The sequence below is a fragment of the Scyliorhinus torazame genome, chromosome 21, assembly GCF_047496885.1.
Source record: "Scyliorhinus torazame isolate Kashiwa2021f chromosome 21, sScyTor2.1, whole genome shotgun sequence".
Lineage (NCBI taxonomy): Eukaryota > Metazoa > Chordata > Chondrichthyes > Carcharhiniformes > Scyliorhinidae > Scyliorhinus > Scyliorhinus torazame.
In genome coordinates, this window is record NC_092727.1 from 118,920,286 (window position 1) to 118,946,891 (window position 26,606).

At 46.4% G+C, this 26,606-nt stretch overlaps 1 protein-coding gene across 2 annotated transcripts in view; it reads right to left on the minus strand.

The window, feature by feature from the left end:
• LOC140398575 (gap junction delta-3 protein-like) overlaps positions 1 to 25,408 on the minus strand; it is a 54,921-nt gene extending 29,513 nt beyond the window's left edge. For both annotated transcript variants that reach the window (XM_072487390.1, XM_072487391.1), the window contains exon 1: positions 25,224 to 25,408. The gene's annotated coding sequence lies outside the window, so the exon portion shown is untranslated. The remainder of the gene's footprint in view (positions 1 to 25,223) is intronic.
• Positions 25,409 to 26,606: the final 1,198 nt, after the last annotated feature.

The window sequence follows — 26,606 nt, forward strand, 5'->3', positions numbered from 1 at the left end:
CAGTGTAGTTCTCACCCTGTTAAAGGCATTTTTTTCAGCATTATTTGTAGTTCTTGATGCAGAGCAGATCAGCCCTTACCGAGTACAGTCGTAGAGGCAAATTAAAGGCTAGACGAGCTGTGGTTTAAATAATGAACTGAAACTACATTATCAAAGCTAGATATTACTCCTCATTCCTTCTGAGGGCATGCAAGTCAAAATAAAACTGGGGCAGTGGAACCAGCTAATGAAACACTCCTATCAGCTCCAGAACCTGGTTTTAAATCCAGTTTAAACTGATGGTTTGGCGGTCTCCTGTCTCCAGGGGCTTTAATATAATGTCCACCAAGTTGCAGATCCATGGGTCTTCCACCACCTCCATGGTGTAAATGCACGAGGAGGGACGGCACGGTGTTTCTGACAGCTCCACAGCAGGATAATCAATAGTGTTTAAATTCAACGCCACCCTATCAAGATCCTATATTGACGCACAGTAGGATACAGCACCCGACATGTTCAGACCGCTCACAACAGCCAGTCACGGAGAAGTATACTGGGTGGAGGTGGGGGGCTTTGGGTGTTAATCTTCTCTGACTCCAACAACTTTTTTCTAACTTGAGGATAACTCTCTACCCCTCTCTCCCTTCCATAAGACCAGAAGACATAAGAGCAGATTTAGGCCACTCGGCCCATTGAGTCTGCTCCGCCATTCAATCACGGCTGATACTTTCTCATCCCCATTCTCCCCATAACCCCTGATCCCCTTATTAATCAAGAACCTATCTATCTCTGTCTTAAAGATCCCTTCAAATCATTTCCCCCTCCTAATTTCCCCAGCAACACAATCAATGGTGGCTGAGCAAATAGGAGGGAAGTGGGTGCGACCTGTCCTCAGGTTTTCACCATCATTACGCTGAGCCAAGCTCTGGGAGGTGTGCGAGTGTACATTTCTGATAGCTCTGCCTCAACGTTACCCCTATTGCACACACAACCATCACTCCTCCCAGAATTACACCCACAATCTGGTTCCGACGCCCCCCCCCCCCCCCCCCGACCAACCAATCCACTCCCCGCCCCAGTTTGACCCAGCGACAATGAAGGAATATATGGAAGGGAATTCCCAGGTGGTGGTGTTCCCATGTGTCTGCAACCCTTTTCCTTCTAGGTGGTAGTGGTCGTGGGTTTGGAAGGTGCTGTCTAAGGAGCCTTGGTGAGTTTCTGCAGTGCATCTTGTAGCTGATACACACTGCCGTTACTGTGCGTCGGTGGTGGAGGGAGTGAATGGGGTGCCAAAAAACCGGCCTACTTGGTTCTGGATGGTGTCACGCTTCTTGAATGTTGTTGGAGCTGCACTCATCCAGGCAAGTGTAGATTATTCCATCACACTCCTGGCTTCTGCCTTGTAGATGGTGGACAGGCTGTCAGGAGTTGAGTTATTCACCACAGGATTCCTAGCCTCTGACCTGCTCTCGTAGCCACAGTATTTATTTTGCTGGTCCAGGTTAGTTTCTGGTCAATGGTAAGCCCCAGGGCACTGGTAGTGAGGGATTCAGCAATCCTAATGTCATTGAATGTCAAGGGGCAATTGTTAGATTTTCTCTTGTTGGAGATGACCATTGCCTGGCACTTGTGCAGTCAGAATGTAACTTGCCACGTGTCAGTCCAAGCCTGGATATTTTCCAGGTCTTTCTGCATTTGGACAGGGACAGCTTCATCATCTGAGGAGTGGTGAATGATGCTGAATATTGTGAAATCATCAACGAACGTCCCCAAATCAGACATCATGATGGAAGGAAACAGCTGAAGATGGTTGGGCCTAGGAATTCCTGCAGTGATGTCCTGAACTGAGATGATTGATGTCCAACAACCACAACTATTTTCCTTTGTGCCCGATATGACTCCATGTTTGGGGGAAGTTGCTGTGTGCAAATTGGCTGTTACCTTGAAATGAAAAATGAAATGAAAATTGCTTATTGTCACGAGTAGGCCTCAATGAAGTTACTGTGAAAAGCCCCTAGTCGCCACACTCAGGCGCCTGCTCGGGGAGACTGTTACGGGAATGGAACCGTGTTGCTGGCCTGCCTTGGTCTGCTTCCAAAGCCAGCGATTTAGCCCTGTGCTAAACAGCCCCTTGCTTTCAATGTAACAGATCTGGAAACTTAGGCAAACTGCACGGATAAAACATCTAAACGCACAGAAGACCCAGAGATGACTCATGAGTTCGAGACTGCACGCCAAGAGGTCATACAACCAAGCCTCTGGGGTGAGGTCAAAGTTTTCATTTTGGAATGCAGACATTTTGGTTAGCGACCATCTCACAAACTTTAAATTCAACACAGGAGCCTTTGTTCGGGTCCTATCAGACAGACAAACATGGCTGAGAGACCTCTGGCTCTGGACAACAGCAATTTCCGGTCATAGACATGATTCTGGAACCATTAAGGAATGGCGGCAAACAAACCTTTGAACCGATGTATATCATCTGTAACCAGTCTTACTCTCTCTTGAGCAGAGAAATGAAAATTGCTTATTGTCACGAGTAGGCCTCAATGAAGTTACTGTGAAAAGCCCCTAGTCGCCACACTCCGGCGCCTGTTCGGGGAGGCTGGTCCGGGAATTGAACCATGCTGCTGGCCTGCCTGGTCTGCTTCAAAAGCCAGCGGTTTAGCCCAGTGAGCTAAACCAGCCCCTGTAATAATCGCTTATTGTCACAAGTAGGCTTCAATGAAGTTACAGTGGGAAACCCCTGGTCGCCACATTGCGGCGCCTGTTCAGGGAGGCCGGTACGGGAATTGAACCCACGCTCATGGCCTTGTTCTGCATTACAAACCAGCTGTTTAGCCCACTGTGCTAAACCAGCCCTACGTCACAACAATATTGCACTTTATCAATTTATCTCCGGTCATCCTGAGAATTTACCTCCGGTCACCCTGAGCTTAAGAAAGGCGTTATATCAATGAAAGTCTTTTGTTCTGTTCGGGATCAAAATGAATGTTTATCCCAACTACTGTTGGTACTTGAGTATTGCAGAAAATAAGGAAGGAAATACTGTCAAAGCTTTTTATCTTGGAGAATGTGTAGCAGTGTGGCTCACTTACCCATGCTAGAAGCTACGTATATTCACACACAGGGCCCTGTCCTCTGCAGGCAGAAGGAGCATGTTGACGCGTTGCGCTTTTCCAGCTAAACAGGAGGTTGGGGGACAACCATTCCCTGATACATTCCCCAAGACAGTGCCTCGACCAATCAGAGTTGACCTGCCTGCTTTGAATTTCAACAATAGCTTGGCAGTTAACTGTTCCCTGGTGCATTCTCCCTGGCAGTGAATATACCAATCAGAGTCCACCTGCCAACCAATCAGTGCACTCTTCTCATCCCCGAACAGGCGCCGGAATGTGGTGACTAGGGGCTTTTCACAGTAACTTCATTTGAAGCCTACTTGTGACAATAAGCGATTTTCATTTCATTTCATTTCAGTAGAAATTGTCATTCTCTTTACATTTGATATTCTTGTCAATCTGTCCTGATGAACACAAGATGAATCATTTACACAGAATGCTATCCATTGTATTGATCGGATCAGAGTGTCATCAGTGTACAGAAAAATACTTTCACTTTACTAATTTCAGCAGGAAATTCATAACATCTAATCATCATAGCAAAGGTGTTGAAACTGAACTCCGAGGGACCAAAATCCTGATTGATAAACATTGCCTGAAATAAATTGTATTGAAACCAGCATCAAGTTAGATTAGCAAAATCAAGTTTAAACCACAGCAACTTACGTTCCTTTCCGTTCGTTATGTACAGATCAGCAGACAGCGGCTGAGCACTGAATGGGGTCGATAGTACACCGGGCAAGGGCGTTACCCAATCAGAGCCACCAATGTGCAACACAAGATAAGTAATTGGATAGATATCCCATTCTAAAATGACTCACCCACCAAACTTTCTTTCCATCCTTCCTATGAATGCACAACGGTTCTCTGTGCCATACCTTTCTCCTGTCCCTCATAATGGCATGTCATACATGGGGGGAAAAAACAGGACTAAATCCCATGATCCACTACTCCACGAAACACCACACTGGAGGTTTGCTTCGACTGTACAGGGCATTGGTGAGACCACACCTGGAGTACTGTGTACAGTTTTGGTCTCCTTATTTGAGGAAACAAATACTTGCAACAGTTCAGAGAAGATTCACTAGACTGAGGGGCGGTACGCAGTGGTTAGCACTGCTGCCTCACGGCGCTGAGGGTTTGATCCCAGCTCCAGGGCACTGTCCGTGTGGAGTTTGCACATTATCCCCTTGCCTGAGTGGATCTCACCCGCACAACCCAAAACGATGTGCAGGCCAGATGGATTGGCCACGCTAAATTGCCCCTTATTTGGAAAAAAAGGAATTGGGTACTCTAAATTTATTTTTAAAAAGATTCACTAGACCTGTGATGAAGGAGCTGTCTTATGAAAAAAGGTCGAGCAAGTTGGGCCCATATTCAATGGAGTTCCGAAGAATGAGGTGACCTTACTCTGAAACATAAGATTCTGAGGCGTTTTGACATGGTGGAGGCTAAGACGATATTTCCTCCCATGGGGAATCTAGAAATGGTGGTGGGGGGGGACGGGGAACACAGTTTATAAAGATGGAAATGAGGAGTAACGTTCTTCTCTCCAAGCCTTTGAAATTCTCTTCCACAAAGAGATGAAGAGGCCGGGTCATTGAACATATCAGAGGCAGATATCACAGATTTTTGATTGATAAGCACTCAAGGGGGCAGGTAGGAAGGTGCTATTAAGACTACAACCTGACCGGCCGTGATATTATTGGATGGTGGAATGAGCTTGACAGCCTGTTTCTGCTCCTATTTCTTCTGAACTCATCTTCTGCTTACTGGAGGATTAAAGATAAGTGGTTTTTTACTTAAGAGACTCAGACACCTTTTCAATCTTGAATTGGACAGTCCAGGCACGGAATGAATCTATGTATTTTTAAGAAGTGCATTTCCTCCTGTGCTATTAGCCAATCAGGTTGGCAGGGAAATTCACACCCGATTCCAAGTTATGAAGCTGTACCTTGTCCCCAATTCATTCCTTGGCCTTCGAAAAGGGTGGCAACACTTGATGCAGAACAAAGTCCCAAGAGTTGGTTCAGAGCACACTCAGAAATGTCAAAGGAGGTGGTTTATATAGATTACAGTTGTCAAACGTGGTTATATTTGGTTATATTGTTAGCCTTAATTTTTTTCAACCCTCTTAAAAAAAAAGGTGCCCAATTCATTTTTTTTCCAATTAAGGGGCAATTTAGCGTGGCCAATCCACCTACCCTGCACATCTTTGGCTTGTGGGAAGGAGACCCACGCAGACACAGGGAGAATGTGTAAACTCCACACGGACAGTGATCCGGAGTCGGGATCGAACCTGGGTCCTCGGCGCCGTGAGGCAGCAGTGCTAACCGCAACATCACCGTGCCACCACTTCATAGAATTTACAGTGCAGAAGGAGGCCATTCGGCCCATCGAGTCTGCGCCGGCTCTTGGAAAGAGTACCCTACTTAAGCCCACACCTCCACCCTATCCCCGTAACCCCAGCTAACCTTTTTTGGACGCTAAGGGCAATTTAGCATGGTCAATTCACCTACCCTGCACATCTTTGGGATGTAGGGGTGAAACCCACACAAACACGGAAGTTTTTTTCTAAATGGTATTCAAAGAACCATAGAATGAGTGAAGGAAAAGCTGTTTAGTACTTTGAGACATATGGATCTGAGTAGGTGTGAAGGATTGCTATTGATCATTATTCCTTTCAGTTAAATTCTTTCATTTTTGTTTTAGTTTCTTAAGTTTTTTTTATTGCTTCTAGAGGTAGTGAAATAGGTACACTTAATCACATTAAAAAAGCCCAAAAGATGTTGAAAAATATTGGGCAGAAGCCTTTTCTGAAAAACTGTTATGCTTGCAGCTGGAAATGAAGTGCTATATCTGATGGTAGAACCCAGTCTTTCAATAAGAGTGCACAGACTCGGCACAGTTGCTTAACCATTTCTGCTTCATCAATTCCTGTTGCAGTCCTACAGCACTTGTGATGTTGCAAAGTGGTACGGTTGATCCCATGGTGAAGATTTCCAATCTCACTGTCGGGTCTGAGGCTTTCGGCAGCACGGTAGCGCAGTGGGTTAGCACTGCTGCCTCACGGCGCTGAGGTCCCAGGTTTGATCCCGGCTCTGGGTCACTGTCCGTGTGGAGTTTGCACATTCTCCCCGTGTCTGCGTGGGTTTCGCCCCCACAACCCAAAGATGTGCAGGCTAGGTGGATTGGCCACACTAAATTGCCCCTTAATTGGAAAAAATAAATTGGGTACTCTAAATTTATATTTTTTAAAAGTTTTTTTAAAAAGGTCTGCAGCTTTCACCTTCAGCACAACTGCAGTTGCCTCCCTCTGGTTGCTTCTCTGGCAATATGTCCAAGCCCATGTCTTCAATGCACTCCGTTACTTCACCAACAGTTGTTTCTTGGGACGGTGCACTCAGATTTCTAAAAATAAGTTCCTCTTGCTGGGCAGCAACACCAAGGAGTTGGTTTACTTTGGCCAGGAGATTAGGATCACTTCCATTCAGGTGATATCATGATAACAAGGCACTCAGAAGCCCTTTCATCTGTCCAGGAACCAACATCTTCTTCACATCCTCTTGGTAACCTTCATTGAAGCCACGCTGTAAAGTGGATTCTCAACCAGCGTTTACCCCATCCCTATAGCCTTCCTGAATTGTGCGACTCGGTGCCACTACGGCAGGTTCGGCTGAGTTAAATTCTTTCATGATAGTTCATTCTGTTATACTTCCTTTTCTGGATTGCTGCCTGGAGCAGGCCCAAACATTCTGACTCAGTGGTGGGAATGCTACCACTGAGTCAGTGGTCCCTCCATTCAGATGTGAGTTTCCTGCAGGATATCAGCCCCATGCTTAGGGACCACATTCTTGTCTCCAACCACTGGGTCTGTCTGGAGAGGAGCTCAGACCCTTTGTCTTCTGATTCAGAGGCAGAAATGTTAACCACTAATCCAAAGCCTCTCTCCCCCGGGGTATATACCTTTAAATTAATCAGGGTCAGTGAAGAGCATGACGAAGACTCATCAAAAAGTGTTTTGATTTTATTTTTAGATCTTATAGTGCTGTGTGGCCGACTGCCGAGAAATACTTGGTTGCAGAACGACAGGAGGACAAGGAGAGATTGAAATTTATCCACTCAACCCATATAACTCCTCAGCATAACTCCGAAACAGAAGCACGTGGTAATTTTGCTATGCAGACAGGGAGGGTATATTTATCCCAAAGGGAGGGGGAAGGGAATAGATCAGACATTATTCAGTATCTGAGAAAATATAGAATTAAAAATGTCAGAGAATGATTCAAATAGATTTCTGGTTTCAGAAACTACATAAGCTGCTCCTCCAGTACTCTGTGCAATGCAAACCAGGAAGGACCTCAGTACAGTCACTAAGTCGATACTGATTTAGCTGAAAACATACCGGTCGCAATCTTATCTCAATCCTCGTGGATCTAAGTTGTCAGAGGGATTCAAGTTCACATTACGGACTACACACTGTGGGTTATCTTTCTCAACATTCTCTTTAAAAATAAATAAATTAGTGTATCCAATTAATTTTTTCCAATTAAGGGGCAATTTAGCGTGGCCAACCCACCTACCCTGCACATCTTTGGGCTGTGGGGGCGAAACCCACTCAAACACAGGGAGAATGTGCAAACTCCACACGGACAGTGACCCAGAGCCGGGATCGAACCTGGGACCTCGGCGCCGTGAGGCAGCAGTGCTAACCCACTACGCCACCGTGCTGCCCTTCTCAACATTCTCTTTTCCTGCTCCTCTATAATTTATGTGAACTATGCGGTTGCATGTTTAACCAAAGCCTGTAGATTATCGACATAACCGCTCAGGAGCCCACCGTTGGCAGCAAAAATGACAAGTTGGCAATTGGCAAGTTGACCCCCCTCCCCCGCGGATGAATGAAAATGTGCCAAATTGACGAGTGGATGAATTGAAGGGTGGAAGAAGCCTGAGGTGCTGATTCAGGGCCTATTCTTGTTTCTACATTCCAAACATACACGTGGGACATCGCACTTCAAAGACGGTCATGAAGGAACTGTCACCGACAAAAGCATGAGCTGTTGAAATCATCGCTCATCGCTGGTGGAAAGGCAACATCACTTATTTCTTTTTACAAATGCACAGCACCAAAATGTGATTGCGTTAACCATGAGGCTATTACTCTGTTGTCAACAGCGGCTAAATAATTTGCTTGGATGATATTTACTCACATCAAGGACCTTCACAGACACAAATGTCACGGAGAATAGAGAATAGGTCCAACAGCTATTTACACTACAGCAGGTGCAACCAACTGAGACAAATACAGCAAGACGCTATAGGTTGCTTACCTCAGTTTGAGAAAGGTTTTGATTCATGAATGCACAGTGCCTATGGCTCCTGTTACAATCTCTAGATATCCCCATCAAAATTCTATTATTAATCATAAGAGCTTTATGCCCACACAAAGCAGCCAGGATCATATTGACAAAGTGCTCTGAGCCAGGGCTGTGATCTCAACCCAACTTTACTCTTGCTAGGAGTTAATTGCATCATGAAGTAGCTCCGAGGAGAGATTGAACAGGTTGCAGTTATTTTCCTTGGAACCAATATGAGCTCCGTGGTTCTATAAGACTCACTTAGAGCCATAGAAAAGTTACAGCACAGGAGGCCATTCAGCCCATCACATCTGCACCAGTCAAAAACAACCACCTAACTATTCTAATCCTACTTCCTGCACCCACTCCATAGCCGTGTGTGCCTGGACATCGCAAATGCACATCTAAATACTTCTTAAATGTTATGAGGGTCTCTGCCTCCACCTCCATTTCCGGCAGCGAGTTCCAGACTCCCACCACCCTCTGGGTGAAAAGAATTTTCGCATATCCCTTCCAAACGTCCTGCCCCTTACCGAAATAAAATCTATGCCCCCCCCCCTCTGACCATTGATCCCTCCATCAAGGGGAAAGATTTCTTCCTGTTTTCTCTATCTGTGCCCCTCATAATTTTATACATTTCAATCATGTCACCCCTCAGTCTCCTCTTCTCTAATGAAAATAACCCCAGATTTTCCAATCTCCCTTCATAGCTAATACTCTCCAGCCCAGGCAACATTCTTGTAAATCTCCTCGGTATCCTTTCAGTGCTATCACATCGCTCCTATATTGTGGATTCCAGAACTGCACACAGTCTTCTAGCTGTGGCCTAAGCAACATTTTATGCATAACCTCCTGATCTTAAAATCTATGCCTCGGCTAATGAAGGCAAGAATACCATATGCCTTCTTAACCACTGTATCCACCTGCCCTGCTACCTTAAGGGACCAGTGTACATGCTCACTAAGGTCCCTCTGATCCTCGGTGCTTCCCAGGGTCCTGCTGTTTATCATGTATTCCCTCGCCTGGTTTGTCCTGCCCAAGTGCATCACCTCACACTTATCTGAATTGAATTCCATTAGCCACTGATCTGCCCATCTGACCAGACCGTCTATAGCTTCCTGTAATCTAAGGCTATCCTCCTCACTATTTACCACCCTACCAATTTTCGTGTCATCCACAAACTTAGTGATCAGCCTTCCAGGGCGGCACGGTGGTGCAGTAGTTAGCACTGCTGCCTCATGCGCTGAGGTCCCAGGTTCGATGCCAGCTCTGGGTCACTGTCCGTATGGAGTTTGTACGTTCTCCCCGTGTTTGCATGGGTTTCGCCCCCACAACCCAAAGATGTGGAGGGTAGGTGGATTGGCCACGCTAAATTGCCCCTTAATTGGAAAAAATGAATTGGGTACTCTAAATTAAAAAAAAGAACACGAGCTGAGAAAAAGTCTTTTGATCGGTGGCACAGTGGTTAGCACTGCTGCCTCACAGCGCCAGGGACCCGGGATCGAAACTGACCTTGGTGACTGTCTGTGCGGAGTTTGTCCGATGTCCCTGTGTCTGTGTGGGTTCCCTCTGGGTTCCTCCCACAGTCCAAAGATGTGCAGGTGAGGTGGATTGGACACGCTAAATTGCCCCTTACTGTCCAGAGGTTAGGTGGGGTTACGGGAATGGGGCAGAAGAGTGGGTCAAGGTAGGGTGCTCTTTCAGACGGTCAGAGGGAACAAATGGTCTCCTTCTGTACTGTAGGGATTCTATGGTCCCTTTCACATGCAATGTTCAATAATAATAATAACAATAATTATTATTATTATTGTCACAGGTAGGCTTACATTAACTGCAATGAAGTTACTGTGAAAAGCCACTAGTTGCCACATTCCGGCGCGTGTTCGGGTACACGGAGGGAGAATTCAGAATGTCCAAATTACCTAACAGCACGTCTTTCGGGACTTGTGGGAGGAAACTGGAGCACCCGGAGGAAACCCACGCAGACATGGGGAGAAAGTGCAGACTTCGCACAGACAGTGACCCGGCGGGGAATCGAACCTGGGACGCTGGCGCTGTGAAGCCACAGTGCTAACCACTGTGCTACCGTTATACCCTCCTGTGGACTCTCCATTTAAATTGGTGGAGAAAAAATTCTACATAAATAGCTCCCTTTGCCTCCTCACCTCCAAGTCATGATAGATTCATGAATCGATAGGGGACAAGTGCAACATAGAAACTCGGAACGTGAGGAGTCGGCCATTCAGCCCTTCAAGCCTCCTCTGCTATTCAATATGATCATGGCTGCTCCTCGATCTCAATACCATACTCCAGCACTCTCCCATGCCCCTTGACACCTATAGATTTAGATTTAATGTCACGTGTACCGAGGTACAGTGAAACTGTTCTGCATACAGTCCAGTATGGATTGTTCCATACCTGAAAAGCATAGGACATATGATAAATACACAATGTAAATACATAGACATGGATATCGGGTGAAGCACACGGAGGTGCTACAACAGTAGTGATGTGGAGATGCCGGCGTTGGACTGGGGCGAGCACAGTACGAAGTCTTACAACACCAGGTTAAAGTCCAACAGGTTTGTTTCGATGTCACTAGCTTTCGGAGCGCTGCTCCTTCCTCAGGTGAATGAAGAGGTATGTTCCAGAAACATATGTGTAGACAAAGTCAAAGAAGCAAGACAATGCTTTGAAGGCGAGCATTTGCAAGCATACTACAACAGTAGAGAAGGTGAGGAGAGAGATCAGATCAGTCCTTAAGAAGGCCACTCATGAGTCTGGTAACAATGGGGACGAACGGGCGGAATCTTGAGCCTGGACTCACCGCCCGCAGGATCGACGACCCGGGTCATAAATCTCGCTGGAATCAGGAAATGCAATTCACTCCAGAGAGGTCGCGCTTCCCGATTTGCTCCCCCCCCCCTTGCTGGCGACATCACGAGATTCAGTCCACAGAGGAGGCGAATCTCATTGTAATGCACTGTGACACATTTTCATGTTATGAGCAGCACCCCTGCCAAATGATCCCCCCCCCCCCCACCCCCCCCTCACTAAATGTTCATACATCACTGATTGAATGCCACATCAGCAGGGTTTACTACAGGTTGGGTCAGCTGCGAGTCAGTTGAGGGAATCCCTCTGGGAGCGTAGAGGTACATGATGCCAATATGGCAGTGCCAATGGCGGATATTAGTGGTGTGGGGGGCGGGTTGCGTTGATGTGTGGTGAGTGGGGAAGAGTGGACATTGGGGGGAGGGGGTTGGAATGCCAGTGATGAATGTCAGGCGGTGGTGGGTTTGCTAGCGATGAATAGGGGGGGGGTTCCACTGATGTCAAGGGGGGGGGGGGGGGCAAAGAGTTTGCCAGTGAAGAATGTCAGGGTGTGTTTTGCCGGCGATGAATGCTGGGCGGGGTGTCCACCCTGAGACCTCTGTGATGTGGATTCAGAGCCGTTAGGCTGTGCCGCTGGTAGGGATGCCTGTTAAAGATGGCGCTCCTATCTCTTTGGAGCTGGTTCCTGGCTTTATGATGTCCAGCCCCCACCAGAGTGGCAGTGTAACCACGCTCAGTAATATTTTTGGCTAAGAGGCTCAAGATTCCATGAGAAAGCTGGTCTGTGCAACTGGAGAGTCACATGCCAGTTTTCTGTGGGAGCCTGGCACTTTGCCAAATTCTGCTAAGATGAATCTATCTTATTTTCTTCTTAAATATATTTGGCAATTTGGTCTCCACAGCCTTTTATGGTAGAATATTCCATAGGTCACCACCTTCTGAGTGAAGATATCCCTCCTCATCTCAGTCCTAAATAGCCTACCTGTATCCGGGGACTGTGATCCCTTGTTCCAGGCCCCAGCCAAAGGAAACTACAGACCACCATCCAGTCTGTCCAGCCTGTCAGAATTTTATATGACATTCTCCGGCCGTTGGGATTGTCTTTTCCCGCTGGCAGGCACCCCCGCCCACAGGTTTCCCGGCAGCATGGGGTGGCCTCAACGGGAAATCCCATTGACATGCGGCAGGGGTAGAGAATCCCGTCGCCAGCGAAGACCGCTCCACCGAGAAACACGCGGCCGGGGGAAACGGAGAATCCAGCCCATAATATGAGGACCCCACTCGAAGCGTCTTTCCTTGACTAATTGTACCAGCGAATTGAGCACATGCCTGTGGTGATTTCAACTAATAAACCTTCCGAATCTCATATTCCTCAGGAAAGTGCTGATATCGGTTTATTACTTAATTGCAATCATAAAGAGGACTAACTGCACAGTTATCTCCAAAATCAGATTCTTAAATACAGGCTGTTATAAGCTGGCAAGAGCAAGATGGAAATAAATGGCAGCACGGTGGCACAGTGGGGTTAGCCCTGCAGCCTCACGGCGCCGAGGTCCCAGGTTCGATCCCGGCTCTGGGTCACAGTCCGTGTAGAGTTTGCACATCCTCCCCGTGTTTGCGTGGGTTTCGCCCCCACAACCCAAAGATGTGCAGGGTAGGTGGATTGGCCACGCTAAATTGCCCCTGAATTGGAAAAAATGAATTGGGTACTCTAAATTTAAAAAGTAAATAAATAAAATAAAAGATGGAAAAAAAAAACCCACAGGTTGTACCCGACAGCTCAGTATGATAATTGTCTTGATACTCATCAACACTAAGTAGGAGGTTCGCAAGTTCGGTCATCATTCTGTGCTGACACAGCTCAACTCATCTTGGTTCTGATAAAAGGTTGCCAACCGGAACTGTTAAAAACTCTTTTTCTCTTCACAGAAGCTACTGATTATTTTCAGCTTTTCCCGTTTTTATTTCAGATTTCTGCAGTACTTTGCTTCCGATCTTGAATACGATTGGCGCTGCTTTAATTGGCCGTGTAAACCAGCGGATTGATGAGGAAGAAAAGCAAGGGGAAAAACCTCAGATTGCTGTCCTGTGGCTCTGCAGGACAATACTTGCTTGTAGACCTCAGGTGAGGAGAGTAAGCGCGGGTCCGGTGTCAATTCTAGAAATGCAAGACGAGACACAAGATTGCATATGGGCAGCACGGTAGCACAGTGGTTAGCACTGATGCCTCACAGCGCCAGAGACCCGTGTTCGATTCACGGCTTGGGTCACTGTCTGTGCGGAGTCTGCACGTTCTCCCTGTGTCTGTGTGGGTTTCCTCCGGGTGCTCCGGTTCCCTCCCACAAGTCCTGAAAGATGTGCTTGTTAGGTGAATTGGACATTCTGAATTCTCCCTCAGTGTACCCGAACGGGCGCCGGAATGTGGCGACTCGGGGATTTTCACATAACTTAATTGCAGTGGTTTTTTTTGGAAAATATTTTATTGAGGCATTTATAATTTTAACAATTTTAAACATCAGGTTTCAACAAAAACAAAACAGTATAACCAACACACACCCAGTAACAAAGCCCAGCCAACGTGGCTTACACAGACAGCACCATCTTCCCCAGCCCCCCTTCCGTTGGTTCTCCTGCCCTTACTCGCCCCCTCATGCCTCCCTTTCGCCCCACCTCTCCCTCTCTCTCTCCCCCCCCCCCACTGCTGACAGCTTAATTTTTCTCGAAGAAGTCAATGAACGGCTGCCGCCTTCGAGGAAACCCCTGCAATGAAGCCCTCAAGGCGAATTTAATTTCCTCGAGTCTGAGAAACCCCGCCATGTCGCTGACCCATACCCCCCCGACTTTGGGGGGTTCCGAGTCCCTCCGCCCTAGTAGAATCCGTCCGGCCACCAGGGAGGCAAAGACCGGGACATCGGCCTCTCTTACCCCCTGGACTCCTGGGTCTTCCGACACATCAAAGACCGCCACCTCTGGTCTCGGACCCCCCCTCACTTTTAAAACCTCTGACATAAAACTCCTGCCAGAAACCCATGCCCAAAACACATTGCAGTGTTATGCAAGCCGACTGGTGATAAAGATTAATAAAGATTATTATTATATAAAGCAACTCTCTCTGTTCTAGCATAATGAACAAATGGACATTCATCTCCATAAAAATACAATTGATAGCTGTTTTCTATACAATGCTATAGTTCAATGGTACTATGGGAAATCTGTGCAGTTGATGTTCAAATATCAAATAAGGATGATGGACTTGGATCGATTGGAGAAGCAGGCTTGTTCTATGTAAGGAGAGGGATGAGAGGAGACACAAAAGATGAAGGCCCACGGGATCAGGGGTGAGCTGGCAAGATGGATACAGAACTGGCTAGGCCATAGAAGGCAGAGAGTAGCAATGGAAGGGTGCTTTTCTAATTGGAGGGCTGTGACTAGTGGTGTTCCGCAGGGATCATAGAACATAGAACATAGAAAATACAGCACAGAACAGGCCCTTCGGCCCACGATGTTGTGCCGAACCTTTGTCCTAGATTAATCATAGATTATCATTGAATTTACAGTGCAGAAGGAGGCCATTCGGCCCTTTGAGTCTGCACCAGCTCTTGGAAAGAGCACCCTACCCAAACTCAACACCTCCACCCAGTGCTGGGACCTTTGCTGTTCGTAATATATATAAATGATTTGGAGGAAAATGTAACTGGTCTGATTAGTAAGTTTGCAGACGACACAAAGGTTGGTGGAATTGCGGATAGCGATGAGGACTGTCAGAGGATACAGCAGGATTTAGATCGTTTGGAGAGTTGGGCGGAGAGATGGCAGGTGGAGTTTAATCCGGACAAATGTGAGGTAATGCATTTTGGAAGGTCTAATGCAGGTAGGGAATATACAGTGAATGGTAGAACCCTCAATGAGTATTGAAAGTCAGAGAGATCTAGGTGTACAGGTCCACAGGTCACTGAAAGAGGCAACACAGGTGGAGAAGGTAGTCAAGAAGGCATACGGCATGCTTGCCTTCATTGGCCGGGGCATTGAGTATAAGAATTGGCAAGTCATGTTGCAGCTGTATAGAACCTTAGTTAGGCCACACTTGGAGTATAGTGTTCAATTCTGGTCGCCACACTACCAGAAGGATGTGGAGGCTTTAGAGAGGGCGCAGAAGAGATTTACCAGGATGTTGCCTGGTATGGAGGGCATTAGCTATGAGGAGCGGTTGAATAAACTCTGTTTGTTTTCACTGGAACGACGGAGGTTGAGGGTGACCTGATAGAGGTCTACAAAAGTATGAGGGGCATAGACAGAATGGATAGTCAGGCTTTTTCCCAGGGTAGAGGGGTCAATTACTAGGGGGCATAGGTTTAAGGTGAGAGGGGCAAGATTTAGAGGAGATGTACTGGGCATGTATTTTACACAGAGGGTAGTGGGTGCCTGGAACTCGCTACCGGAGGAGGTAGTGGAAGCAGGGACAATAGTGACATTTAAGGGGCATCTTGACAAATACATGAATAGGATGGGAATAGAGGGATACGGACCCAGGAAGTGTAGAAGATTTTAGTTTAGACGGGTACCGGTGCAGGCTTGGAGGGCCGAAGGGCCTGTTCCTGTGCTGTACTTTTCTTTGTTCTTTGTTCTATAGAGGTGTTCAGAAGCACAAGGGCATCAGACAGAGGACAGGATCCCCCCCCAGGATCCCGGGGAACCCGCCGCATGGGGTCTGCATCGACGGGACCGGCACAACCTGCCAGCAGGAGAGGCCAGAAGACCCCAGCCATTGTAGACAGGGGGGAATTGTTTCCATTGGTGGAAGGGTCAAGAACCCGATGACACCAGTTTACAAAGCGAATGGCAAAAAGATCCAAAGGCAAAACATGGGAAAACCCTCTTTTACCCTGTGAGTGGTTCGGACCTGGAATGCACTGTCTGAGGGTGTGGTGGAGGCAGATTCAATCACGGATTTCAAAAGGGAATTGGAGAATGATCCAAAGGAAAAAGATTGTCAGGATTACAGGGAAAAGATAGGGAAGTGGCATTAGCCGAGCTGCTCTTGTAGAGAGCCAGCATAACTTTGATGTGTTGAATGGCCTCCTTCTGTGCTGTAACAATTCTATGATTCTTTCTTTGAATTGTTGGATCTATTGTCAACTGTTTATTTCAAAAAATTGTGTGTGAAATTCACACGTATATTGCTCTATAAAATTACAGTAAATCCACTCTCAAAGTATTATTTGTCATTATTAGGTCTATTTATGTTGTTTTTCAAATATTAAAGCTTATGGAATATATTCTGAAATCATGGTTCCAATTGTTTTCCAGACCCAACATGTACAATTAAAAGGGAAGGTGGTGGCGTAGTGGTATTGTCACTGGACTAGTAATCCGTGGACCCAGAGTACTGCTCTGCTGTCCCAGGTTCAAATCCCACCATTGCAGACGGTGAAATTTAAATACAATAAAAATCTGGAATTAAAAGTCTACTGATGACCATGAAACCATTGTCGTAAAAGCCCATCTGGTTCACTAATGTCCCTTTAGGGAAAGAAATCTACCATCCTTACCTGGTCTGGCCATATGTGACTCCAGACCCACAGCAACATGGTTGACTCTTACCTGCCCTCAAGCCCTTTCAATAACTAGACTGTCGGTGCTTAGTATTAATGGGGTTATGATCCCTTTTGACCTCCAGTTGTCTGTCACACCCACTCATTCTCTGCTAAAGGCGAGAGTAGAATTCTAGAGTAAAATTCCATTGGTCTAGTTTGAACATTCTCCCCGTGTCTGCGTGGGATTCACCCCCGCAACCCAAAGATGTGGAGGGTAGGTAGATTAGCCACATTAAATTTACCCTTAATTGGAAAAATAATTGCGTACTCTAAATTTATATATAAAAAAAGAATTCCATTGGTCTGGAAGTCCTGCAGCAAGTTGTCCAAATGGCCATTCTTCATGGATGATGGACATGAGGAATTTTCCCTCAGACAAATTCCTGAAAGACACGGCTGCCAGATAGGACCTATAGCAGGTGGTGAGAGAACCCATGAGGGACTGACGAATGTGATATAAAATAGTTACTTTAGAGATACTAGTTAATGTAATGTAGAAATAAGCCACTTTGATTCTGGCAGTTAGGGACAAAGGGGTTTGAGACCGCATGGAAAAAGCAGGAAGAGGTGTGTCTATGAGAGTGATGCTGCATTGATAGGGGCCAGAGAAAGGGATTGGAAGTGAGCCAATCAGAATAGATCGAACAGGTCAGGAGGGACATAGGCTGACCTATGTCCGTCGAGTATGTGAAACTTGATACCATTTGAATTGATTTTGCAGAGATCCCTTTGTCTTTTAGTTCAGTCGTTTTCTGGGGTGGAAGAGGCTGGATGTCTCTTACGTTTCTGTAAGATGATTCAAGCTTGCAAGCTAAATAAATAACTTCTTTTTACGTGCGAATCCATCTCAACTTTTATTGAGGCCAGACTGACAGAGAAAGAAATTTGGGGATCGACATTTGGTGCCGAAAACCGGGATTTCTCTGGGCGATCCTGATCCAACTGCGAAATCAGAATTAGACTGATTATGAACAGGAGGATGGGGAACAAAGGGCCCTCAATGTAGAACTGGAAAACGACCGCGCATTGATTGTTCCCCTCTTCTTATCGTCTGATTAGTCTGGTCACTCGCGGTTGGCACAGAAAGACCGCCTCGACGAAATCACAGGTCAGTCTGGGGATTAGCACTTTAATTGATGGGATTTCATATTGTTGTTTCGGCTTGGGTTAGGGTTTTGGGCTGATGGGACTTTAATAATGAAGGTTCAGTCTATTATATGGGTTCAGAGGCTGATGTGACTTCATTAATGAAGGTTCAGTCTATTATATGGGTTCAGAGGCTGATGTGACTTCATTAATGAAGGTTCAGTCTATTATAAGGGTTCAGAGGCTGATGTGACTTCATTAATGAAGGTTCAGTCTATTATATGGGTTCAGGGGCTGATGGGACTTCAATAGATGGAGGTTCAGTCCAGTATAACTGTTTTTAAATCTGAAGATGGTTCAACTCTATGTGTGAGTGTTTTAAATATATAGTTGATTAAGCTAAAATTGTCTCCTTGGACTGTAAAGTTCCGAGGTCTAGTTGAGATTGTGAGGAATGCTGCATATTGGTTGAAGCAGAAGTCTCTCAAAGGGTTAACAGCAGCAGGCGGAGTTGAAAACAGACAGTGCTTCTCACTCAGGCTTTGAGATAACAGCAGCAGCCGTAGTGTAATCGGATACCTTTCCTTTGAGTCAGTGAACACCAGCAAAGTTACGTTTTGAATTAATTAAAGGAAACCAGTGGGTTTCTCCACCTCTTTGATAAAAGTTATTATTTTCGAAAGCAATTGATTGAAATTGCCAGAATCTTAAGTTTTACTTACTTGAAATAAGGTTTATCTCATTTTATCTGGAGATTAATAGAAACTTAAAGAAGATCATGGACACCATTTTAAAAAGTGTCAATCTGGAGATGATAGTTGATTTTGCTAATACTTATGTGTATGTAAAAGAAAAAAAACTTGTTAAAAGAAAAATTGTTAAGATAAAGAAATAATTAAGTTGTAAATGTTATACAAGTTTGTGTTAAGCAAATTGTAAATTTAGTTCTGAGTTGAGATCGGAGCTAAGCTTGCAAGTTGCAGTAATTCAATTTGAATTTTCAAACATTTTTAAGTTTTAAAAAAAAGAGAGCAAATAGAGAAAAGAAGGACACAGATCTTGAATGCGTTGAATAGCACATTTCAAAGGCCCATAAATCTTTCTGTTATCTTAGACCTAAAACCTAGGAAGATTGACGAGCCAGAGGAATTTCTGGAGCGTTTTAATGAAATCTACCGGGGGCAGTCAGGCGATTTGCTGTATCAAAATGGTCAGAATTCCCCTCAATACTGTGCTATGTTAATGCATTGCCTACCACCTTCTGTGGTTACTGCTGTGAAATGTAATAACATGAATTGGACAGAGAACGACCCTTCCCAGATGGCAAGGGCAGTCAGATTTTACTGGAAGGAGGGTGTAGGCCAAGAAGGAGGCTCAGTTACAAAGGTTAAGACTGAGTATGTAATGAAAAAGGATGATCTGCGACCCCAACAAGCGGCAGAAATGGTAGTTTACCAGCAGGAGCTCCAATATAGTGACTTTGGGTGGGTGGATCAGCGAAGAGGAGGATGAGACAACAGTGCTATATTTCTATCACCCCCCCAGTGGTGGACGTTAGACGTTGAACAGTCACTGCATCACGTTACCCTGGCCTATGACAGAACTGGACGAAACAGGGAGTTGGAGGACAAATACCGGCCATTACTTGAGACCGAATGGCCAGTCAAGGTTACAGCCACAGTCACGGGAAAAGAAGGTACAGCCGATTTTGTTACAATATCACCACATTTATGGCCACAGTCAGCTTCGGTAAGCCCTCATATTACACGTCAGGTCCATGACCAGTACCATGCCAGGGATATGGGGCGAATGGTCAGCATCTCACCGCAGCTCGTCAGAATAGGTATGAGATATACCTTTTGAACAATCCACGTCTGACATTTAAATACTGTACCACTATCAATCCAGCCTGTTTTCTTAGCGGTCCCCCTGTCCATGAAGACGCACCTGGCCACGACTGTTTAGCCTTGATTCAGGAAACTACCACAATAAGGGGCGATTTGAGTGACATTTCGTCAGAACAACCTGACATGATTATGTGTGGTCAAATATCCCACCGGGGTTTAGTTAATGACCTACTGCAGGCCCTCCTTATGCCCGCGCAGATTTCCGTTATTAAATGCGCTGCCCACACGAATGGTACAACCCCAGTTGACGTTGGTAATGAACGAGCAGATTGTGCAGCGCGGACAGCCGCGCAAATTCAGCAAGTGATGGTGCCTAAGATGTTAAGTCAGACTAAACGATCTACTATGAATATGTCTGCTTCTGACAAGTCAATGCCAACCATCCAAGACGTCATAAGGTTACAGGAGGACGCTCCTGAGAGTGATAAACAAATGTGGAAACGGTTAGGTTGTACATATGATTCTGTTTCCTCTTTATGGACCACGCCTGCACATCAGACTTGTATGTCTGATGTGCTGGCTTTATGGGTCATTGAATGTGTACACTTTGCAACTCATTGTGGGGCTCGAGGGACTAGTGATTTGTTGCTGGACACTTGGTGGCACCCTAAAATGCAGGGGTTGGCCCAAAGTATCAGTAATCGGTGTTTGATTTGTCAGCAATATAACACCGGAAAAGGTATCCCTTGTGGGAAGGGGCAAACCCCGTTGCCCAGTGGTCCCTTTGAGACGCTCCAAATGGATTACATTGAGTTGGAAAGGTGTCAATGTTACAAATATGTTTTGGTCATTGTGGATGTGTTCAGCAGATGGGTCGAGGCGTATCCGACTATCTATAGTAAAGCTGCTACTGTGGTTAAAGTCTTGATGAGGGAAATCATTCCCCGGTACGGTATACCAGCTCAGTTAAGTTCTGATAATGGGCCTCATTTTATTGGACAAATTAACAAGGAGTTTTGCTCCCAGTTGGGCATACGCCAGCAGTTACACTGTGCTTACAGACCGCAGGCGGCCGGTGTGGTTGAGAGACACAATCAGACCCTCAAAACTAAATTGGCTAAATTAAGAGCAGACACGGGACTGACATGGCTTAAGTTGCTCCCCGTTGCCCTCTTCCAGCTGCGGGTTACACCTGCGGGACCAGCCCGGCTCTCTCCCGCCGAGATTCTTTATGGCAGGCCTCTTAGAACTCCTTGGAGCCTGCAGGTTCCCAGACGGGTTCAGTTTCATCAGATGACTGAAGAAATGACCGCCTATGTTCTAGCCCTTACGCAAGTGCTCAAGGAACTCCATGGCCAAGTCCGCGTGGCTCACCAGCCATTGCCCCAGTACCTAGCTCACTTTCAGTCCAGCCCGGTAGTTATGTCATGGTCAAAAATTGGACTAGGAAGGGGTCGGAGCCGCGATGGGACGGGCCCTTCCAAGTTCTCCTTACCACCCCCACAGCAGTTAAAGTGGAGGGGCGAAGTGCTTGGTTCCACCTACATCACTGTAAATTGAGTCCATCTCCACTACTGTAAAAGGTCGGATACTAACCTGCCTCCCTTCTCCAGTGCTATTTTACAGGTGTGGAGCATGATGGAGTGGCTACGCATCGTCTGTCTGATATTTGGCCTCACTTCGCTTGGCGTGTTATTGGCGATGGACATGGAAAAGGGGAATATTATGTATCTGTGTAGCCCCAACCAATCTACAAGGATACATCACCTATGCAAAGGTGATGTTCTTCGCTGCCCCCATATACGAGGACATGGTATCGACTCATGGAAGGTCATCAAAGTTAAGGAGAATGCAGGAGTCATGAAGCAGCTGCACCGGTCCCGGCGATGGGAAGGGAACATTATGTGGACATTGCCTTGTTTTTGGAATACATGTAAATTTGATTTTGGATGTGTTAAAAGTGGTACAATAAAGGTAACATCAGTCAGGCTGTCAGAAGAGTGTAGGAAGAGACCATGAGAAAGAGAAAGGGACTAGAGAGAGGACGGGGCGTATGAGAAGGGAAGTACAGCTAGAACGTAGGTTACCGGGAGATACACTTAAGTTAGTTAAAGGCCAAACTGAGGAAAACCCGGGTAGTAAACCTTGGGAGCCCTCGGGGCAATAACCAAGGAGTTGTCTCAGCTACGGTTGTTTGCAATGCAGAACCGGTATGCTCTTGACTATCTTCTGGCCCGTGAGGGTGGGGTATGCGCCATAGTACAGGGCAAGTGTATCATGGGTGTTCAGGACTTGACCGCTAACATTACTAAATTTATGGATCGCATACGGGATCACTTGGACGGGATGCAGGATCCTGACTCTTGGGGTAACTGGGGATTTGGAGGATGGAAGGACTGGTTGATAAATATGGCCATGTATCTAGTGGTAGCTATCGGCTGCATCTTTGTGGGCCTGGCCATCCTTAAATGTGTGATGGGTAGAATGCGGGGTGCACTAGATCAGATCACCGCCCCAATCACCGGAAAAAAAAATGTAACTGTTAAAATCCATGAGGGTGAGGCAGATGAAGGGGGGCTAAGACAGGAATTGGAAATGCAGCGACGGATCTTTTTAGATGAGGAACCGTAGCTATGGATTGGATAGTTCGGTTATCATGGAATGATAAAAGGAGGGAATGACGAATGTGATATAAAATAGTTACTTTAGAGATACTAGTTAATGTAATGTAGAAATAAGCCACTTTGATTCTGGCAGTTAGGGACAAAGGGGTTTGAGACCGCATGGAAAAAGCAGGAAGAGGTGTGTCTATGAGAGTGATGCTGCATTGATAGGGTCCAGAGAAAGGGATTGGAAGTGAGCCAATCAGAATAGATCGAACAGGTCAGGAGGGACATAGGCTGACCTATGTCCGTCGAGTATGTGAAACTTGATACCATTTGAATTGATTTTGCAGAGATCCCTTTGTCTTTTAGTTCAGTCGTTTTCTGGGGTGTAAGAGGCTGGATGTCTCTTACGTTTCTGTAAGATGATTCAAGCTTGCAAGCTAAATAAATAACTTCTTTTTACGTGCGAATCCATCTCAACTTTTATTGAGGCCAGACTGACAGAGAAAGAAATTTGGGGATCGACAGGACAAGTTTACTGTATCTCATTATCACCAATCCACCTGTCACAGATGCATCTGTACATGGCAGTATCTGTAGACGTAAGCACCGCAGAGTCCTTCTGAAGTTAATGTCCTGACTCCACGCTGAGAACATACTCCACCATGTTGTGTGGCATGACCAACGTGCTAAATAGAATAGACTCAGAACAGATCTAGCAACTCAAAACTGCGCATCCATGAGCAACTCATGGACATCAGTAACTGAACTGTAGTCCACTACGCTCTGTCACCTCATGGCTTGGTATATTCCTTCCTATACTGTTACCATCAAGCCAGGGTATCATCTCTGATTGAATGAGCATGCATAGAAGAGTACGAGGCATAACTATAAATGAGGTGCCAACCTGGGGAAGCTACAACACAGTGCCGTATGTGTGTTAAACAGCGGAACCAGCATGCAATCAAGAGCTCGACAATCCCACAAGATCTGTCGCATCCAGTCATTAATGATTCGTGGCACTGCCCACAAATGCAAAATAAAAAGCCTGAATGTTTTACAACATCTGCAGCCACAAGTGCCGAGTGGATGGCCCATCTCGGCCTCCACCTGAAATTACCATTGACGTGAGTCTTCGGTCAATTCAGCTCATGCCACATGATGTCAACAAACTGCTGAATGCATTGGATACAGCAAAGACCCCCAAAAACATCCTGGCTAAAGACTTGCCAGTGACACCTACATCCAGTAATGAATTAAAAATAAATGATAGCAAACTGTAGATGCACAGTTAGACATAAGTCTTGCAACATGCACAATTTCCAGCAAAGGCAATTGGGTACGACCCGAATAGAAAACCTGGTTATTGTTTTCGCCCAGTTCAGGAACAATGAGGTCTATTATTGCCCCCAGTTCACACAACCCAGGAATCAAAGCAGTTTTGTACAGCTGAGTGTGGCACCAGTTCATGAATCAAAGATATTGTGAGAATATGACTTTAAATAGCTTTTCAGAACCAATCTGTCCAGTGACATTATCAATAACCTTCATTTAAATGTGGTTAACCTTCATTTCATTCACTTAAGTAATTCATTCAAAATCTTGCTAAAAAATGACCTGCATTCTTGGTCGTGAAAATAACTTTTCTAAAGTGTCACCTAGTTGAGGTGGTGAGCAGTTGTGCTTCACAGAATAGGGAGATCCTTGGAATCTGCTGATTTAGCTAAAGTCAGAAAGAATACCATGAATACCCCAAGAGGGCGAGGGAGGCGAATGCTCGGTTCGGGGGAGTTTCAGCTTCTGATTACTATCTAGTGACATCTACTGGAAACGAAGCTTCTGTCAGCAGTGGGTGAGCCCAGCCTGGCTATGGTGTCCACTCTCCTTGGAGTGAAATAACTTGGCACCCACACCAGGCGAGAGAGAGAATGATTACTTTGGCACGAGAGCAGACGGTGCCCAGTAAGGAGCCAACAACAACAATTTCAGCACCGGCCAGTTGAGATTTCCCAGCAACTCTGAGACTAACCGAAACCAACAACCTTATCCCAGCAGGAACATACTAATAATAATCTTTATTGTCACAAGTAGGCTTCCATGAACACTGCAATGAAGTTACTGTGAAAAGCCCCTTGTCACCACATTCCGGCGCCTGTGCGGGTACACAGAGGGAGAATTCAGAATGTCCAATTCACCAACAGCACGTCTTTCGTGACTTGTGGGAGGAAACCGGTGCACCTGGAGGAGACCCACGCAGAAACGGGGAGAACGTGCAGACTCCTCATGGACAGCGACCCAAGCCGGGAATCGAGCCCGGGACCCTGGCGCTATGAAGCAGCAGTGCTAACCACTGTGCCGCCGGTGATGAGGGTTCAATGGGAGTGCCTGGAATGAAGCCGGATAGGAAACGTTTCGGGCCGAGTGTCGTTTTAAGAGGGAGGAGGGGTGGGCAATCTCCAGAAGCTCTGCCAACTACACCGCCTCCCCTGTTGTGGAAAGCGACCCCAACTGCAGCTGGTAAATAGATGCAGAAAACCTGCGTTTTGGACACCCGGGGGCACACTCCACATCCCACTGCCACCCTCCCCACGGCGGGGTTAGTGAGACAAACATTTCCACTCCAACCGCGTTCTCAATGCGCTTCAATTTCAAAAATAAACATTAGTGGGGAGGGAACAAACCATCAATCCTCTATCAGTAAGAGTGTCACTGTGAACCGTGTCTGTTTCCAAACAACCCCTGAAACGCGCCAAAGCAATAAAACAGGGAGATGAGTGAGTGAGAAGTTTCACTTAACTTTTCTCAGTGACAGGCAAAGCTCTCCAGGACAAATCCCATCTTGCGGTGTCTGGACACACTCCCCTTCCCTCCAGCAGCGGCCGGGATCACGATGGAAGCTTTATTCTCAAGTTGGAAGCTTTATTCTCAAGTTGGACGATCCTGGAGCCTCTCCAAACAAGTAACTTTTTGACGTGCCTGAGGGCTGGACCCTGACCCCCCCCCCCCCCCCCCCCCCCCCCCGCCCCCGAAATCCATCCACCTATTTTGGGAGACGCGACAAATCCCTTCACTTGTGACCCAGAGCAGCAGCAGCTCACAGTCCAGCCAGATGGGGTTTTCTCCCCCCTGTGTGAAGTCTTTGAAACTTCAGGCTGCTGCTATTTATTGTCCCACTGCTCCCCTCGGTGTCCTCCCTCCGCCTGCACATGTTGCAGGAAGTAACTGAACCGCTCACTTTGACACAGCAAAGTTTGCAGAATTTTATAATAATAATAATTTCTTCTCACATGTAGGCTCACATTAACACTGCAATGAAGTTACTGTGAAACGCCCCTAGTCGCCACATTCCGGCGCCTGTTCGGCTACAAGGAGGGAGAATTCAGAATGTCAAAATTACCTAACAGCACGTCTTTCGGGATTTGTGGGTGGAAACCGGAGCACCCGGAGGAAACCCACACAGACCCAGGGAGAACGTGTAGACTCCCGCAGACAGTGACTCAAGCTAGGAAGCAAATCTGGCACCCTGGCGCTGTGAGGCAACAGTGCTAACCACTGTGCCACCTTATCACCGAGCTGTCAATGCAGAGTCCAGTTTCATTCAGGGAATGATTAGCGAGGAGCCCACATTCCTCCCCACTGGGCTGGATCTGCTGCCACCTGCCCCGTCCTCCTAATCAGTTCCTACCAAAACAGGGCAAATCGTTTTACTTTCCCTCCCCGCCCAAAGTAAACCACTTTTCAATGCAGGAAAATGCCCGTCAGCCCTTCGCGGGAACATGGCACAAAAAAAAGGACACTGAGCCAAGTTAGTAGTTATTGGGACCAAACGCTTAGTCGAGGTAGGGTTTTAAAGAGGTCCAGGGAGAATTCCACTGTCCGGGGCCTTCACCGTTATAGGCACAGTTTTATTATTGCAGCTTAATTCATTTAAGAAGCCTTACAAAGGCAGCATGATGGCACGGTGGTTAGCACTGCTGCCTCATGGCACCGAGGTCCCAGGTTTGATCCCGGCTCTGGGTCACTGTCCGTGTGGAGTTTGCACATTCTCCCCGTGTCTGCGTGGGTTTCACCCCCACAAACCAAAGATGTGCAGGCTAGGTGGATTGTTCATGCTAAATTGTCCCTGAATTGGAAAAAATGAATTGGGTACTCTAAATAAAAAAAAGAGAACACAAAAATA